This window comes from Falco cherrug, chromosome 3, assembly GCF_023634085.1.
Source record: "Falco cherrug isolate bFalChe1 chromosome 3, bFalChe1.pri, whole genome shotgun sequence".
Classification (NCBI taxonomy): Eukaryota; Metazoa; Chordata; class Aves; order Falconiformes; family Falconidae; genus Falco; species Falco cherrug.
Window position 1 is genome coordinate 98275712 of NC_073699.1, and position 15798 is coordinate 98291509.

At 45.2% G+C, this 15798-nt stretch overlaps 1 long non-coding RNA gene across 3 annotated transcripts; it reads right to left on the reverse strand.

Moving 5' to 3' along the window:
- Positions 1–2067: 2067 nt before the first annotated feature.
- On the reverse strand, positions 2068–10160 carry LOC114014664 (uncharacterized). 3 transcript variants are annotated; one of them, XR_003558241.2, is made up of 3 exons: positions 10095–10160; positions 5220–10012; positions 2068–4941 (listed from the first exon to the last, which is right to left on the reverse strand). It is a non-coding gene; the product is annotated as an uncharacterized LOC114014664 (long non-coding RNA). The 3 variants fall into 3 exon arrangements; XR_008731560.1 differs by lacking the exon at positions 10095–10160 and having other exon boundaries at positions 5220–6407; positions 8617–10088; XR_008731559.1 differs by lacking the exon at positions 10095–10160 and having other exon boundaries at positions 5220–5565; positions 6255–10088.
- Positions 10161–15798: the final 5638 nt, after the last annotated feature.

Sequence of the window (15798 nt, forward strand, 5' to 3'; positions counted from 1 at the left end):
AGCAGGATCTGCTAAGCATTGGAAATAAGTTTTAAAGGTCATTGATTTCAGCCGTTTCTCCTTCCCTGTTTTCCACATGCTGGATTGTGTGGTGTTACCTGGAGCTGTTTTGGAGCTTGCTTTCTCTTGTGGCACAAAAAGTCCACCAGTGACATGCTCAAGAGCACACAAAAGCCAGAAACACATAAATTACCTGCCAAGCAAGATCAGAGGCAGTGAGCTGGTGTTGACTGTTCTCATTCATTTCAGTGAGCAGCCGTAATGCAGCAGAGCTCCTGCCGAGCGCTAGCGCAGCCTGCCCCATTGCCTTCGGACCCCTCACCCCACACAGTGCCTCTGCAGCTGCACTGCTGCCTTCTTTTAGATCCAGAGGAAGCCAATTATAAGGAGGCAATCACATCCTGCAGTAATATACGAGCAAGAGTCTTTTATAACTGTGCTCCTGCCTGGAAAGCCAAGTGGCTGACTCGGGTCTAGGTGCAAGCAGCATGGGCACCGGGGAGTTTGGGTTTAGCAGGGCTGAGACCCCAGGCTAACACGACAGCACACACAAAATCCCTCTGCAAAACCAATTGTTGTTTTGCAGAGGTCAATTAGTCATTAGGAAGCATTTTTTGCAGAGAATCTTAAATAATCTTAAATAACGGGATTTTCTCTGTGATGATAAAGATGGACATTTTGAAAATTCATCTGCTTCCTCTTATTCTGGAAAAAAAATCGGAGTTTTTTTGTATGATGCCTGCCTTCTTCCTCTGTTTCACAGCCAGGTGCTTTCCCTTCTTCCCAAGTGGGCTGCATGGTGAAATGGCCAGGTGAGGAATCAGCCGCTCAGACACTGAAGTGAGGAGAAGGCCAAGGGAACACTCTGATAACTGATGTTTCAAAAAAATCAAACCTTCGATGTTCGAGAATTTCTGAATTCCCATGGGGAATAAAATAACTAAGATCCCAACTCAGAAACAGAATCAAAGTATCCTGCAACACCCAACTGCTCTTCTGGGATGGGATACAAATAAAAATGTGATGAAAGACCCAGATGAAATTATCATTCAAAAGAAGCTTTCTTGTTAAACATTTTTAAAATACCAGCAAAGTCAGTTTAAGAAAGAAGCATCTGATTATTGACAGATTTTGTACAGAGGTTGTAAAACATCTGAAAGCTAAATGACTTGTCAAATGGAAATTTTGTGTTCATCCACTAAAGATAAAACTATTTTTTTTTTCTTCCCTCCCTTGTCCTATCCAGCTTATCACCAAAGATTTGAGAAATTTTGGGGGCAAAAATGTATGGAAGTCTTCAGAGTTGGATATATTTTTTTTTTTAGATTTCTACTGAACCCCACCATTTCGGAGTGTGGCCAGCTGTAGTGAGACCACAGAAAAAAGTAAACAGCAGAGGACAACAGAACTGCTCCTGCCCTTAGAAACCACAGCTCAGAAATACGGGTGGAAGTAGTTGGAAAGTTCTGGGGCACTTCTGGGTTTTTTGTTGGAGCAACAAGCTGGAGAAATATTTATTTGCAAACCTTGGTCATGGAATAAGGAGACGGAGAAATGACTGGCAGGATCCTAGACCTGCTGAATAAACCCTGTTTGACATGACAGCCCACTGAAGGGTACAGTATTACCTGAATCGGTGCAGAGCCTCAGTGCACAACTTCTGTGATCACAAAAATACCTCTTTTGAGGTATTTTCCTTTTCATTTTCCTTAGCGCATCAACTCTTTTAGGTTCTGTACACTTCCAAACAGAAGAAAGCAGGTGACTTGCTGGTTATGCTGGGCTAATGGGAGAAGCAAGCTTTATCTTTATTTTAAGAAAGTGGGTGTAGATGTGCCTGTTTGGACCACATCCCATCTCAGTCCCTGTGCTGTTTGGGAACAGGCGGCTGTGACATCCTTGGCAGGGGTTTTGCAAAGGAAGGCAGCGTACCATTCACTTGCCCCTTTCTACCTCTAGCCCTAACTCCTTCTGAGCAAGGACTTCTCACAAACAGGCTGCAGCCTGTAAAACATAATAAAATTCACAAAAGTCCATTAATATTCATAAACTACAAGAGGCTCTGGAGAGATTCTTGAATGCTTTATTACTAAAGTAATTTTCATGCTTTTTTTAGTCTTTATTCCTTCAGGCTTCTCCACAATATTTCCAAATCACCCATGTCACAGATGTCATCAGGGGGAAATAAAGACATCTCCAAAGAGCATAGTCCTTAATCTGAGTCCTTTTTTGTTATTTGCTTTTCTTTCAGATAGATGAGGTTGAACAATGTGATCACATGGTCAGTATGTATGGTTAGTAACATGAAATGCCTTATCTGTTGTTCCATCTACAGCTGCATTTTTATTTGGTACAGTAATGTAGTGTTGAAATGAACCCCCTGGTCATTCCCACTTCAGGAACACAAAATTGCTTGGCACATGGGAACTAGGCTTCCTTTGAAAGAAACTGCACCAAAAGCTCTACTCCAGACAGGCATCAAACATGCCCCAGCTTTCCAATGAGGATATAAGGATCTGGACCTATACCCATCCGTCAGAGAGCTTCAAACCACATGCCTGGGGATGATCAGATGGCACCCTGCATGAAACCAGATGAATTCAAGCTCTAGATGCATCTTGTGCAAAACGCAGAAGGGAGAAAAGCAGTCTGGACTGTCAAATCAAGTCAGACAAATGAAGTCAATAGCAATGGCACAGATCACTGTCTTCCCTGGAGGTATTTGCTGTGTGTCAGTCTTGCTGACTGATTCCCTCTTTCTCTATAGCATTTGAAAACCAAAAATAAATGAGGAATTTTTTATAAATAAATTAGCAGTTAGCACTGTTACTTGCTGTGCAGGGAGGTCTGTAAAATCTGGGCTGGGTGCCCTAGAAATGATGCTACGGAAGAGCGAGGGCTGCCCAGCCGTGGCTACGCTGGCGTGCACCACTGATGCCAACCTTGCCCGGGCTGAACTCTGGGGGATGAAGAGTTTGACGTGGCTTGAACGCTGGTACGTGGCAGGAGTGATGGTGTGTATCTGTGTCCCTGCCTTCTCATATCCCTCAATAAACCCTGACGTTGCCACTTCTTCACCCAAATGTTTTGCAGTGCAAGGAAGGATAGCTCCAGTTTTGGGGAGTAGGCTGTGTAAGCAGATCCTATTTGCTGTTACTTTGCCTGTGTTAAGCATTGGATTTCTCTTGGAAAAGCAGTGATATTTATTGTCCTGTCTCTTGCACACGCTCCATTCCCCAAATATTTTATGAGACCAGAGTTCTCATGAGCTGAGCACTCTGCTGGGTCTGCTTCAGACCCTCAGTGTTTCCTTAACTCTTCAGCAGGAGGCCGGGGGATTTATTTGCTGTGTGAGTTGCCATTGTGTGCTTTATGATTGCTCTGTGCTTCATGCATCAGAGCTTCTCCATACTCTGTCTGCTTGTCGTTACTCTGAACACAGACAGCACTGAGAAGGCACATCGGGCACACTGGTGACACATCGGGCCAAGGGGTCGAGGTGAGCTAGTTTCTGCAGCTGACAGCTAGAGGTATGATAGCACCGTGTTGAGCTGCTTTTGATTCACCACTTAAAGAAACCAATTATAACTGGTCTGTATGAGACTAGCATGAGTTTTGAGCCAGACCTCTGGTCCTGTAGCAAAAGTCTGGATGACTGCACCAGCGGGCTCTGCCATGGGTATAGAGTCATTCCAGACTGCACAAAGCCTTAAAATAGCAAATCTCTGCAAATGAGGATTATCTTTCTTCTTCCAGCTCTTGTTGGTTTCTCAAGGAAATGTATTATAAGGGCTGCCAGTGATGACTTTTTAATACAGTCAAAGCATCCAGGTATCTTTCAGGGTAATCTCATTTTCAAGCTCTTCTGTTTGTTCTCACATGAATGTAAATATGACTTCAAACCTTCAGGTCTCATTCCACTCTCATGGGGTGACAATCACCCACAAGGGGTTGGGATGCTGGGGCTCTGTCGGGTTGCCTGCTGCAGGCTGGCTCTGTAGGTATGACGGCAGACCAAAACCTAGCTGGCCTCTGTCCGAAAACCACTGAGCTGGAATCCTTTCCATCAAAAACTGACTCCAAGAAATGGGCAAAAACATAGCTATAATTTTTCTGATCTGCTTTAGCTACAACATTAAACACAGTGGAATACCTGTACAGCATGAATAATTATTATAGTCTTATTTGCTTTTCTGCTCCATGGAAGAATTGAGCTTGAAAAACTTAAGAACAATGTAGTCACAGTCCGTTGGAAACAATTACGAGGGCAGAAGAACCTGAGAGGCAGCATCAACTTTGCTTTTTAATTTCCTTTTTTCCCTCTCCTTTTAGTTTTTCTCTACATGGCTTTGCTGACAGCATTATGTCACATTTTTCCTAGATAACTTTTGTTGTGAATTTTGTATGATGTTTTTATCCATTCTTCAAGGCTGATGATACGATGAATTACTCAAAGCAACCTATTGTTTTGCAGTTCATATCAACCTCATGGTTTAATCATTTGACACGGATATGTTCTTTGTTCATTGATACACTTTTTTTTCTATATATAAATCAAATGGGAATCAAAATAACAAAACAAGAAAACATACACTGTGAGCAGATTGTCAGACAAGGCAAGCCACCAGGCTGCCACTAACAAGGATTATTGATGTATTTATGAAAATAATCCTCCATTTCCATCTCAATGTACACTCAATTTGAATGTCTTTAAGAAATTCATTGCTGGGGAAAAAAAACCAAACCACTTTAATTATAAATAAACAATCAGTTCTTGATTTTTGCAATGCTTAGCATAAAATCAGAGCACAGATAAACCAGCACACACCAAACCCTCTGGCTTTTGGCTGAGCTTAGGTGTGTCAGAGGTGCTATCGATGGGCAGAGATCTTCACGCGCTGCATTCGGATCCGTTTCAGCTTAGATGGTGGATTTCATGTGCTAAGAGAAGAGAATGGTGTTATTACTATTTTCTTTCTGAGTGACCAACAAAATTCTATACTTGGGTTAGGCTTTGCCCAGGAAGTTCTTTCCCCATGCATGGTTGTTCACATGAGCTCTGTCTGTTGCGTACAGGCAGGAGCACAACAGTCAGGAAAAAATCATGTCGGGTTTTTCCCCTGGAGACTTTGGGGAAGGAAAAAGAGGGTATTGCAGCACTGGCATTTCCAGGTAAATTTATCACATAGGAAACTAAAAGCCTTAATTCTGGTACTTACGTAGCTCTGAACTCCATGGTCAGCCACCTAATAAGCATGGCTCATGTTCAGCCAGTGGCCAGCAGGTTCTCCTTCAGCCCATATGGAAAGGTCTTGCCTCTGCGTATCAGGAGTTGTCTCCAGATACCCGTGGCTGGTGTGCAGCCGTGTCTGCAGCGATACCGTGGCCATGCGACAGTTCTGAACACATTTCGTAGTGGGGAGGTGGCATCAAGCAGCATCGTGGCAGGTTTCCATACGGTGCTGCCTCTTCACCGGGCGGGAGGCGCTGCATGCAAGGTGGCTTCCTCCAACAACATAGCTGGTCATTAAAGCAACTCGGTTCTTTTTTGTTGATGTTACTAAACTGAGAGATAAATCCAGTGTTTGTGGGTGTGTAGGAAGGCAGGCAAGTAAAAGAGAAAACAGAAAGCCAGAAAAAGGCAAACCCATACAGCACACAGCACAAAAGCGCTCGCAGAAGTAGGTTGTGTGTCCCTGCAGTGCTTTTATTTGTCTTTCACCCCACCGTAATATGTGGGAAAATAGGCCTCAAAACATGCTGACACACTGGAGGAACAGGGTGGGCTCCTCTTCATGTTCCTTGAGGGACTTTAACTTACTGAGACTGCCCTTAATTGCTGGGGTTGAAATGATAAGCAAAGAAAGGCTTGACTAGGGACCTTGGTAGCTTTCCTCCTGTCCACAGAAGTGAGAAAATTGCCGCAGGCCAAGGTCGCTTCCCCAGAGATGTTTGCTCAGTTATCTAACAGATCTTGCAGTTGGCAACACCTATATTTAATTACGACTTCAGCATCATGGTAATGGAAAACTGTTTTTCCTCTGCCCTCAGACTCCACCGATGTCAGGCTCATCTGCTGCTCTCTTCCAGCTCCCTGATGGAGCTGCAGAGAATAACAAACCCGCGCATCCCGCTGCACTGTGCATGAACGCTTCTGGAAGCTACCCAGGAAACACCCGCCAGGAAAATTCCAGAGACACTCTTGATGATTCACTCAGCACTAGTGAACCACCGAACTGGATGTGAGCACTCACCCCGTCAGAAGGCGCTTAATCTAATCAGCAAAATAGGAGCCTGACTCCAACCCTTTTCATTTTTTTTTCTTCTTTCAAAGCCATCTGCATCTCCGACCTATTTCAGAACATGCAAATCCACAAGTGAGGTGAAATTTCCCATCGACCGGTAGCCTGTGAAATGCAATTACGGTGCTAATTTTGAATTCCAAGCGGTCAGCACAGGCTACGAGAGCTTGCTCAGCAAACACGTTAACACAATTACAATGATATTAAAACCAACCCCACTGAGATTAGGCGACGACTCTGAAGAATGACAGGTAGCTTGGTTTGGGTCAGAAACCAGACAACAAAATGCCTGATAAAGGTTTTTGCTGGTGCACAGATGCATTCTTGATGGAAATGGTGGAAGGCAGAAGGAAATGATAGCGAGAGGGCATTGCACCCCGGCTGCTCACCCAGCAGTGCTCAGAAAACGGGCGGCTGTTGCGAAACCTGCGCTCTCTTGCAAGGTCTCTGCTACCTTGTATGACCTCTGTCAAGTTATGTGCTCATTCAGCACTGCTGCCTGTCTATGACAGGGGCTAATGACGCTAAGCCTGCTGGATAAATCCATGTGGGATTTATGGCTGTGCAGTGCACGGCGTTTCAAGGTATACAGTATGCCAGTTTGACAGCGACAGGGGTAAGGCTGTGAAGCTGTTTCAAAAAACGTTTCAAAAAACCTTAGCAAAATCCTGCTTATGAGATCATTTTCCCATTGCTTCACAGTGGAATAGGAGAGAGATTCAATACTATATTGTAATGGAAATAATTTTGCTGCTTCCAGTAAAGACATTACATGGCTGATTTTTTTTATTCTTTCAGGAACACCTTTGGGATTCGTCTAATATTAAAGAATGTGTTTTGGTGGTGACAGCATGAGGTACATAAGCCAAACTCTGGAGTAAATTGTACTAACACAACCTCACCAAAATAACCGGGGACATAATTTTTGCCCATTAGCATCTCTAATACCAGTGGTGGGGTCCAGGCTGTGATGCTTGGCAGAGGGAGCTCAGCAAAATTATCTCCATGGAGTGGAAGGGGGAATATGTCTCACTGCATCCGAGACCAATTTCAGTCTATTGTAGCATAGTCAGAAGAATCAAACAGCTCAGCAGAAAACATACAGAAGAAATTCCTAATGCATAGATAAGATAAGACAGTGTACTGACAGAGGCAGGGGGGAAATCCATTTTGGCATACATGCTTAAATCAAACAGCCTAGTGATTAGAGCATGGGTTCAGATGTAATCTGACTTTGGTCAATCTGATTGAAAATCCAGTTACAAAATGCAATTTCTCTCTGACCTTGGTGCTGCATGTCTGCAGAGCAGGACCTGGGGGCAGAAGACCTGGGGTGCTGCTGGATGGAGGTGCCAGGCAGCACCGTGCTGGCCTGCTGAGGTACTCCTAGGAGAGCACAGAAGCTGCCATGAAGGTTTAGAACAGCAGTCCGCAGTGTAGATGTGTTTTGACAACCAGCTGGGAAAAGCATCCTACATCCCATGGCTGGCATCATGTGGGAACTCCACGTAAAAGCAGAATTCAAATCCAGCTCTCCAGGGCTGAGGATGGCTGCTTTAAGCATAAAGTCATTTTTCTCCTCCTTCCGTAACACTAACACGTTCTCCAAGTCTCAGTCATTTGAATGAGGTAGGAAGAAAAATAACCACAACTGAATTATACATATATACACACACACACACATGCGTGCATGCCTGCACACACAGAGATGCATATATATATGTGAGTACAGGTATCAATGATCTGGATGGTACACACACAAGAGATTTGCATAGGCAGGAGTTTTCAGAATGGCAAAACAACCTATTTTTCCTTAGCATCATTCTCAGAAAATTTTAGTTGAGGTTTAAAAAAACCCTCCATCAGTCTGAAGCAGACAGGCAGGCAACACATTAAAATAAATTCTGAGTGATGCAAATTGGCATAACATATGGGCAAATAAATTACTATTTATTTGAATAGAGGCAGACATAATAAAGGCTCCCTCCTGCCTCTATTAAAATGTCTCTGCTATAGAAAATCTTCCATGAGCTGCAGTTCTCCTTTCTTTTAAGTAGTTGTCTGAGCTTGTTTGCCATTTACAGTAAAACAATACTGAACATTTTGCTGTCATGCTGGGTCACAGGACAAACAATGACAAACAAATGAAAGAGCACAGGCAAACAAAACGGAGGGGTCAGTGTATAATGTCTAACATTATATCTGATTGGAAATGATTCCAGAAGTCAACATATGCAAATAGTTAAATGTGGCTTATATTTTCCCTTTGGTCCAGGGCCCTGACTTTCTTAATGGCAAACACCCACAAACATACCATCTGTTGTTAAAGAGTGAGCAGTTTAATGAGGAGGATCGGATTTTTTCCATCTCGCTCCTTGGTGCCCATTCCATTTTCTGGGCAGTTGTCATCTGCAAATAATACACTGTTTCATTTGGTTTCCTTGAGCTGTTGTTCAGACTCTTAACTCATTAGCTCAGTGATTTGGGATGCAATCAAGAATGTCAAATACATTTTATGATTTTTAAATCATTTGCTTTCAAAAGGGAAAAGATCTGATGAAATCACTCAAATGTTATTGTCTGAGCAGCTGTACAGTGTTTTAAAAGCAGGAGTGTAGCACCAGGACCAGCAGTCTTATATACATGTACCTGTGCACACAAAGTCTCTGTAGCCACCTCACTCAATTTCCACCAATCTGTTGATAAAGCTATGGAGGGGGGTGATGCTGCTGTCCCTGTGTCCTGCTTCATCTGGACAAAAAATTCATCTGGACAAATTTTTCTGAGCTTCGGGACCATGGTGTGGTACATCTCCCACAGCACATTCCCCACACTGGGCTGGTACGCTCATCTCTTGTGACCCTTTTCCAAATGCCCTGCTTTGCTTTCACCTACCCCGGCAATAAGGCTCCAGGTCCTTTCCCTGCGGTTTCCCAGCGCTCCTTTCCCACTGCAAACCTGCCAGGAGGCAAAGCAGGACTTTTTGCTCCTGGAGATGATGGTCCTCCCTCAAGCTTTACCCAAACGACAGCCAGATTAGTAACCAGCAAGGAGCCCGTGAGCAACCTGAGGCTTAATTTTCATAAACCGGAGACATTTATTTCTCAAAGGCCATTGTACAGCTAAAGAAGCCTGACTGTCCAGGTGGAGCAGCAGAGGCTGCCACACTCCATCTCTGCCAGCTACTCCTGGTGGCAGTTTGGCGTTACACTGCCTTTGCACCAAGGAAACTGCCAGCAGGGGACATGTCCAGACAAAGATAAAACTGGATCAGTCCTTATGTTTGAGATGAAGGTTCTGTTCTGCTGCTGTCACCATGAAACAGGACCTCAGATATGCCCCTTCTACACCATCCATCTGGTTTAACAGTAGTTTGGAGAAACTGGGAATCTAGTTGGTCATAGCAGCATTGATGGCAACGTGTTGTTTGATGGGATAAGGAAAATGAAGCTCAGAGCGTAAATGGTCTCTCATCCTAATTAAAGTCCGTGTAAAGACTTGCACAGTAAAATGAGGCTTATGACTCACCTCCCTTAGCCCTAAGCAGCTCTGGAAGAAATGTTCATTTTACAAAACACAAAGCAAGAAGCAAAGATAACCCACCTACCATGAGCACTTCTGTTTGAAGAGGAAGACCTGCCTTTTGTAGGAGGGCACAGCATTTTCCAGAGGATGGAAACCCCAGGGTGGTAATTACCTGATTCTTCAACCTACAAACCAGAGGGAAAGAATGAGTGTCAGGGGGAAAGAACATGTCTCAGTGTTTAACAAAAGCAGGAGACATGCCCAAACCGTGCAGCTGAGATCCTGATCCAGATGGCAGCCTCAACTTTGAACTCCCACACTGGGGGTTTATTTGGTTCCACCTCAGTGCCCCTTACAGATAAAAGCCAGGACCAAAGTCTAGAGAGCTTGAATGCTGGCCTTGGACTTGGGTCTGCATTTGTGGCAAACTGTGATACCTTGTAAGATCACGAAGAGGAAATACATGTATCACAAAAATACTTAGCAGATGGCTAAGAATTAAAAATTCTAGCCTGGACTGGAGTTTGCTATAGGCTAAGACACTTAGAGCAGAGGCAAACAGAAGTTTAGGAGGATTAAAAAATTAGCAACTATCATTTACTTGGAGACTCTGCAGAAAACTTTGCTGTACATTCTTTGTTCTCTGGGATGAGTTAGCTACAGACATGTAGATTCAAAACTAGCAAAATCCCAGAGTTACTGACTGAAGTTTAGGTCCCTATTTGGCTTTTTCCTCAGAAAGGTACAGCACCATCGCTGGTTTGGGACGACACATCTGGAAGGCCAGCTGTCTTTTGCTTCCTTCATACTCAGGTCATCAGAGATCCAAGTGCCCACACTGTGCCATCTCATGTTTTAAAAAATGCAGCAATGTCCTTTGTGAAAAAAAGCAGAAGATCAGGTGGGACAGGCAATTTGTAGGAAGAACCAAAAGATTACAGGTAACTGTAGGCATTTGGGGTTTTGGATTAAATGAAGAGTAGGGAAAATACTGCTGCATAGCAAAGAATATTGCAGCATGCAGGCAGAAGGTGATTTAGAGTTGAGCAAGCTGGCGTGCTCCTGGGGTTTGGGTTCAAGAACTCAGGACTCCTGAAAAGGACAACTTAAAGCACGAGACTGAGCCAGGGGGGATCAGCAGGGCAGGGTTTTGTGGGGGAGGGGGAACAAGGAGATTACAGGTAGAAGCAATTGGTGGCTGTAGAGGGCAGAAGACTATGGTGAAGCCAGAACATTACATCTTCGAAAACAAGACAGTGCCGTGTGGGATGGGAGAGGTAACAAAATGTGCAGCAGAATATGTAACTCAGGGTAGAAGAGCTTTGCACTGGATGCTGTGCAGAAGCTGAAGGTGAAGTTTCAACCTGGTGGTGGTTTGGCAATAGAGGGAATTATCACTGAATTTGCAGAACAGTTTCAATTATAGCTACTTGTCTAAGAACCTGCAAAACTTTCTGAAAACGCCTTTTCCTGCGAGTGAAACTTTTCATGTTTGCACTGAAGCAACAACTGTGTGTGCCTGTGTGAATGTCTCAGTCTGTTTTGAGGGTACATAAAACCTGGAGACATGATTCTCATAATTTTCATAAACTGGCCAGAGCTACAAAGGAAAATATCCTTTCACTAAGATACCCAGCTCTTTTTCTTTGAATACATCCATTTTACTAGAATAAGACGCTTTATCAAAGTCATTTTTCACATGCAAATTGACCTTACTTAGGAGAAAGGTATTGTGGTGTAGAAAATGGAGTTGGCAGCTGTGTGGGGGAATGAGGAAAAAGTCCTAAGAGGGAAGTATCACCTTGTGCATGGATAATACTCAGTAGGTACGTGGTAAGGGGGGGGGAAGCTGCAGGGTGTTTCATACAGCAGTGCTGTATCCCTTTCACAGCCAGCCTGGGCAAGAACAGGCACCAAGGGAAAATGTGCCCCGGTGTAATCGTAAAGGACTTGAGTCTTCAGAAGAAACCCAGGGAGGAAACACTCAGCTGAGGTTTAGCTGCGAGGATTGTATCTGCACCGCCAAAGCAATGTAGTTTCTCTGTGGCTGTAACCGGTATTTGATAAAGGAGGTTTTGGCAGCCTGGGGTTGTTAATTTAGCATTTGCATAGGAAAGAGCAAGGAAAGAAGCTTATGACATGGTGCCATTTGTTATTAAAAACTTCAGCAATGTATTTGATTTTGGGGGAGTTGTCCTTTAGCTTCCTGTCACTTGTTCCTTGCCCTTGTTGGTTCCTCTTTCCCCAGTCACATGTTCCCCTCTGGCTCAAGGACATGATTTTCAGGACGAGTTACAGCTATGCTGCTAATTTTACATCCATTGGCCCGTGCTCTGTTCCTGGTGTTCTTCTGCCTATTTCCATCACTAGAGAGCTCCCTGCCACACGGAGAAACTACCGCTTGCGGTAACAACCTTGACTTGCAGGGCAGGGCGGTGGATTTTGAGGGAAATCCTTCCAGTAAGAACAGGATATGAGGGGGAAATGCCACTGCTCAGGCACTTGGTAACCTACCCAAGATGATACAATATTATGGTCTTTCAGGCAACAGTGTCCGTTGTGGCAATGCATTTGCATCTCTCCTTTTCCTTCCAAAAGTTTTTCCATACCTATCGTTCCTACCAGACTCCTCCAAGAAGGGGCTAGCAATTATTAAAAGCAGAAACTGAGCAATCCTCTCTCTTTTTCTCTCTCTGTCTTCCTTTTAAAAAGATCAGGGAAGAAAGACTCAGCCCTCCTCTTCCTCCTGTTGTAGCAGAGGAGTTGTTCACTCAGGGAGTAGGAGAACCGTGGCCATTTACTTCTACAGCCCCTGGGGAAGTTCAAATGCGTGTGTCCCCCAGGGCAGGAGAGCCCTAGTGACAAGGTGACAAAGCATCACTTTCAGTGCATGAAGCAAAGATCCTGCAACTGCCCTTCAAGAGTAACACGTGTGTTGGCAGCGTGTTGCCCGGACAGGATGCTCTCAGGACGTTTCAGTATTGCTTCACTCGGCGGATCTCGGAGTGGCGGTGTACGAAGGCAGCTGCTCCAGCCACAGCAGGGCTGCGGGTATTTTAAAAAATTCCATTGCAAACAATGCCATAGGCAAACAGGTTTCAGGTCAAACACGGCCACCCGGTGTGGTGGTGTATCGCCAGGGCTGGTTTGCTGCTGGGCACGTGCTTTCTGCATTGCCCTTTTGGAACTTCAGCTTCTGAAGCAGGAGTTGGGTTGGCTTCAGATCAGAAGTTAATTTCTGGCTGTGTCTCCATGGCTGGTTTACTTCAATCATCAATACTGTTTGAATGAGAGTCCTTTATTGACTATTTATAGTTCTAAACACGGAAAACAAATACTGTCTCTTCAGATGAGCTGGCACTGTCTCTGTAATTCCCGCAGTTGTAGCGCTATATTGGAATTTGGTGCCAGATGCATGGATTCCTCAGACAAACAGCTTTCTGGCAGGAGAGAGGAAGATCTGGCTCCGGCAAGTCTATTTATGTAAGAAGTTGCCACGTTACTGTCTATCATTACCTGCACTGATTTGCTTTCAAGACACAGAGAAGCTAGACACCAACTACCAGATAAAAATAGAGATGGCAAACACCTTCACACTTAAGCACACCTAGTTAATCCCATCATAACCACCAAGTGACCCTGAAAGGGTAACTATAGTAATTTTTGTTTAGGTACCTCAATGGTAAGAGGAAAGATTAACTTATGCTGATTAATTTCCTGCTGCTGCAGATGGAGAGGGTGCCCTTTGTGCTCCTGACATGGCATGGAAAGAGGGAGAAAACAGGAGAGGCTGCAGGAATAAGGAAGGAAAGGTCAGCAAATAGTGGACGGGCTAAAATCAGGTCGCTCAGGCAAGGGACAAAATGAAGGCAGAGAAAAGCGTCAGCTTTCGGGGCAGATTGAGCCCCCTCCCACTTGTGTCGCGCCCTCCTCTTGCCTCCAAGGGGTTGGAAAGGATCCTGCATTTTAGTTGGCAAGAAAGCAGCAAGTGACCTGTTGTTAAGCTCTGGGAAGGCTGTAGGGTTTGTTTGGTTGACCTTTTTCTTTAAGGAACTTGGTGTACGCTCGAGCGCTCTGACCGTTCACCCCCAGCCAGTCCCTGTCCTGGCAGGTCACACTGAACCCTCCTCCTCATCTCTGAGCACAGGGGAGAACCAGCTCTTCTGGCTCCCCTGCATCCCACTCTCACAGAGAGGAATCACGATTCCCACCGAGATTTTGGACTTGTCCCAGGTTGTGTTTTCACACCATTGCACCACCCAGCACCTCCTTCAGCTGGGGCGCTGAGCACCCCTCCTCAGCCCCAGCCCGGCTCACACCACCCTTTGCAGGGAACTGGGGGACTCAAACCGCGATAGCTTTTACCTCCCCGGCCTGTTGAAGGTGGCATTGAACCAAGGGGCTCCCGCCGGCGCTTCACCTTGAAGTTACGTGATGTTATGAGCTCCTTGCAGACCAGGAGCTTTGGCTGTGGCCAGCCCAGAGTGTGCTCCACTGGGATTTTCCCTGGGGAGTTACTGGCCCAGCAGTGGCTTGCCCGCCCTGGCGTGCCTCCCCCAGACCACTTCCCACCCGGTGCTCCCTGCCAGGCGCCTGTCGGGGGGGCAGCCCTGGCCCCCGCACCAGGAGCCCCCTGCGAGGATTCCTCCAGCCCAGCCGCACTCAGCTCTGCTGCGGGAAGTTCGCCTCCCTCCCAGCAGCCTGCCCCGGCCGTGGGCTTTTCACCCTCCCCAGTTTTACTGAGGTTTCTTACTTTTAAACCCACATCAGCTGCTACTTCCCTGTCTTAACGGGCTCCTGCTGGCTGAATGCAGGGGCACAAAGGCGCTCAAAGCACTTACCTGGCCCTAGAGCATGCTCTCAGTGAAAACGGGGGGCGTGTGTGTGTGTGTTCTAGAAGGATGTTTGACCAGGCATTACTGAAGCCAAGGTTTGTCAATTTGTAATTTTAAAACTCCATGGAAAATTTGTTGTTTACAACCGTATACAGGAAATCTGAGCTGTAATTTTCCCTCATCTTTGATCAACACACCAGCGTGGTGCTATGAAGTGAAATAGTGTAGGCTGATGGATGAGGATTTTCCCCCAAGGGCATTCCATTAGGAATGCAACAGTGCTGATTTAGCAAGGAAATAAATCTTGAATATGTGAATGCTGCTGTGTACACATTTTTACGGCACTTGGGGAATAAAAATAATTTTAAAATACAGAAGCCTTCATTTTACAGGTCTTTAGCATTTAAATTTGTATGGACCTTGAAATGAGCAACTACATGCTGGAGGGTAGAGCTTTTGTAATAGTTGTAACTCAAAATACCTCAACATCCCACCTTCGTAGTCCCTCGCAGGTCACGCTCTCCATAAGCAGAGATCTTGATGCAGCAAAGGGAGAGTGAAAGCCAGGCAGATACTGGTAAAGCCCTAGTAGCACAGATGTAGTTATAGCTAAATCACTGTCTTGTTTATTAGTAACATTTAAGTGTAACAGTATTTTAGTAAAAATGTCCCTCCTACAGTTCTCCTACTCAAACCCTCTCTCCACATGGCCACTTTGGAATGCTGTTGTACCGTCAGGAGGTACAAGGAACTAATGGGGCTCCTGCTCTTGAATTTACTCTGAGCCACGCTGTCTCTGGAGGTGTTTTTCCCATTTAGGTACTTGTAGCAGAAACCTGAGACTATAGCCTTTTACAGTGACATCGCACACACAACAGGATTGCAGCAGCCGCAACTGCAACTCTGAAGATAAATGAGAACTGAATTTTCTGTGAGTTTTCTTACCAGGCTGTACTAGCTTTGGGGAGCTGACTTCATTACGAGTGCCTGGTATGCACAGAAACACTAACATAACGTGTGAGAGGCACCAAACGAGGCTTTGTAATCAACCCTCCTGCTCCAGAGGGAGAAGCATAAAGGACACAAACTCCAGTTGTTCCCAAAAAACTATGCTGCTACTGCCACTCCCCCCCCCC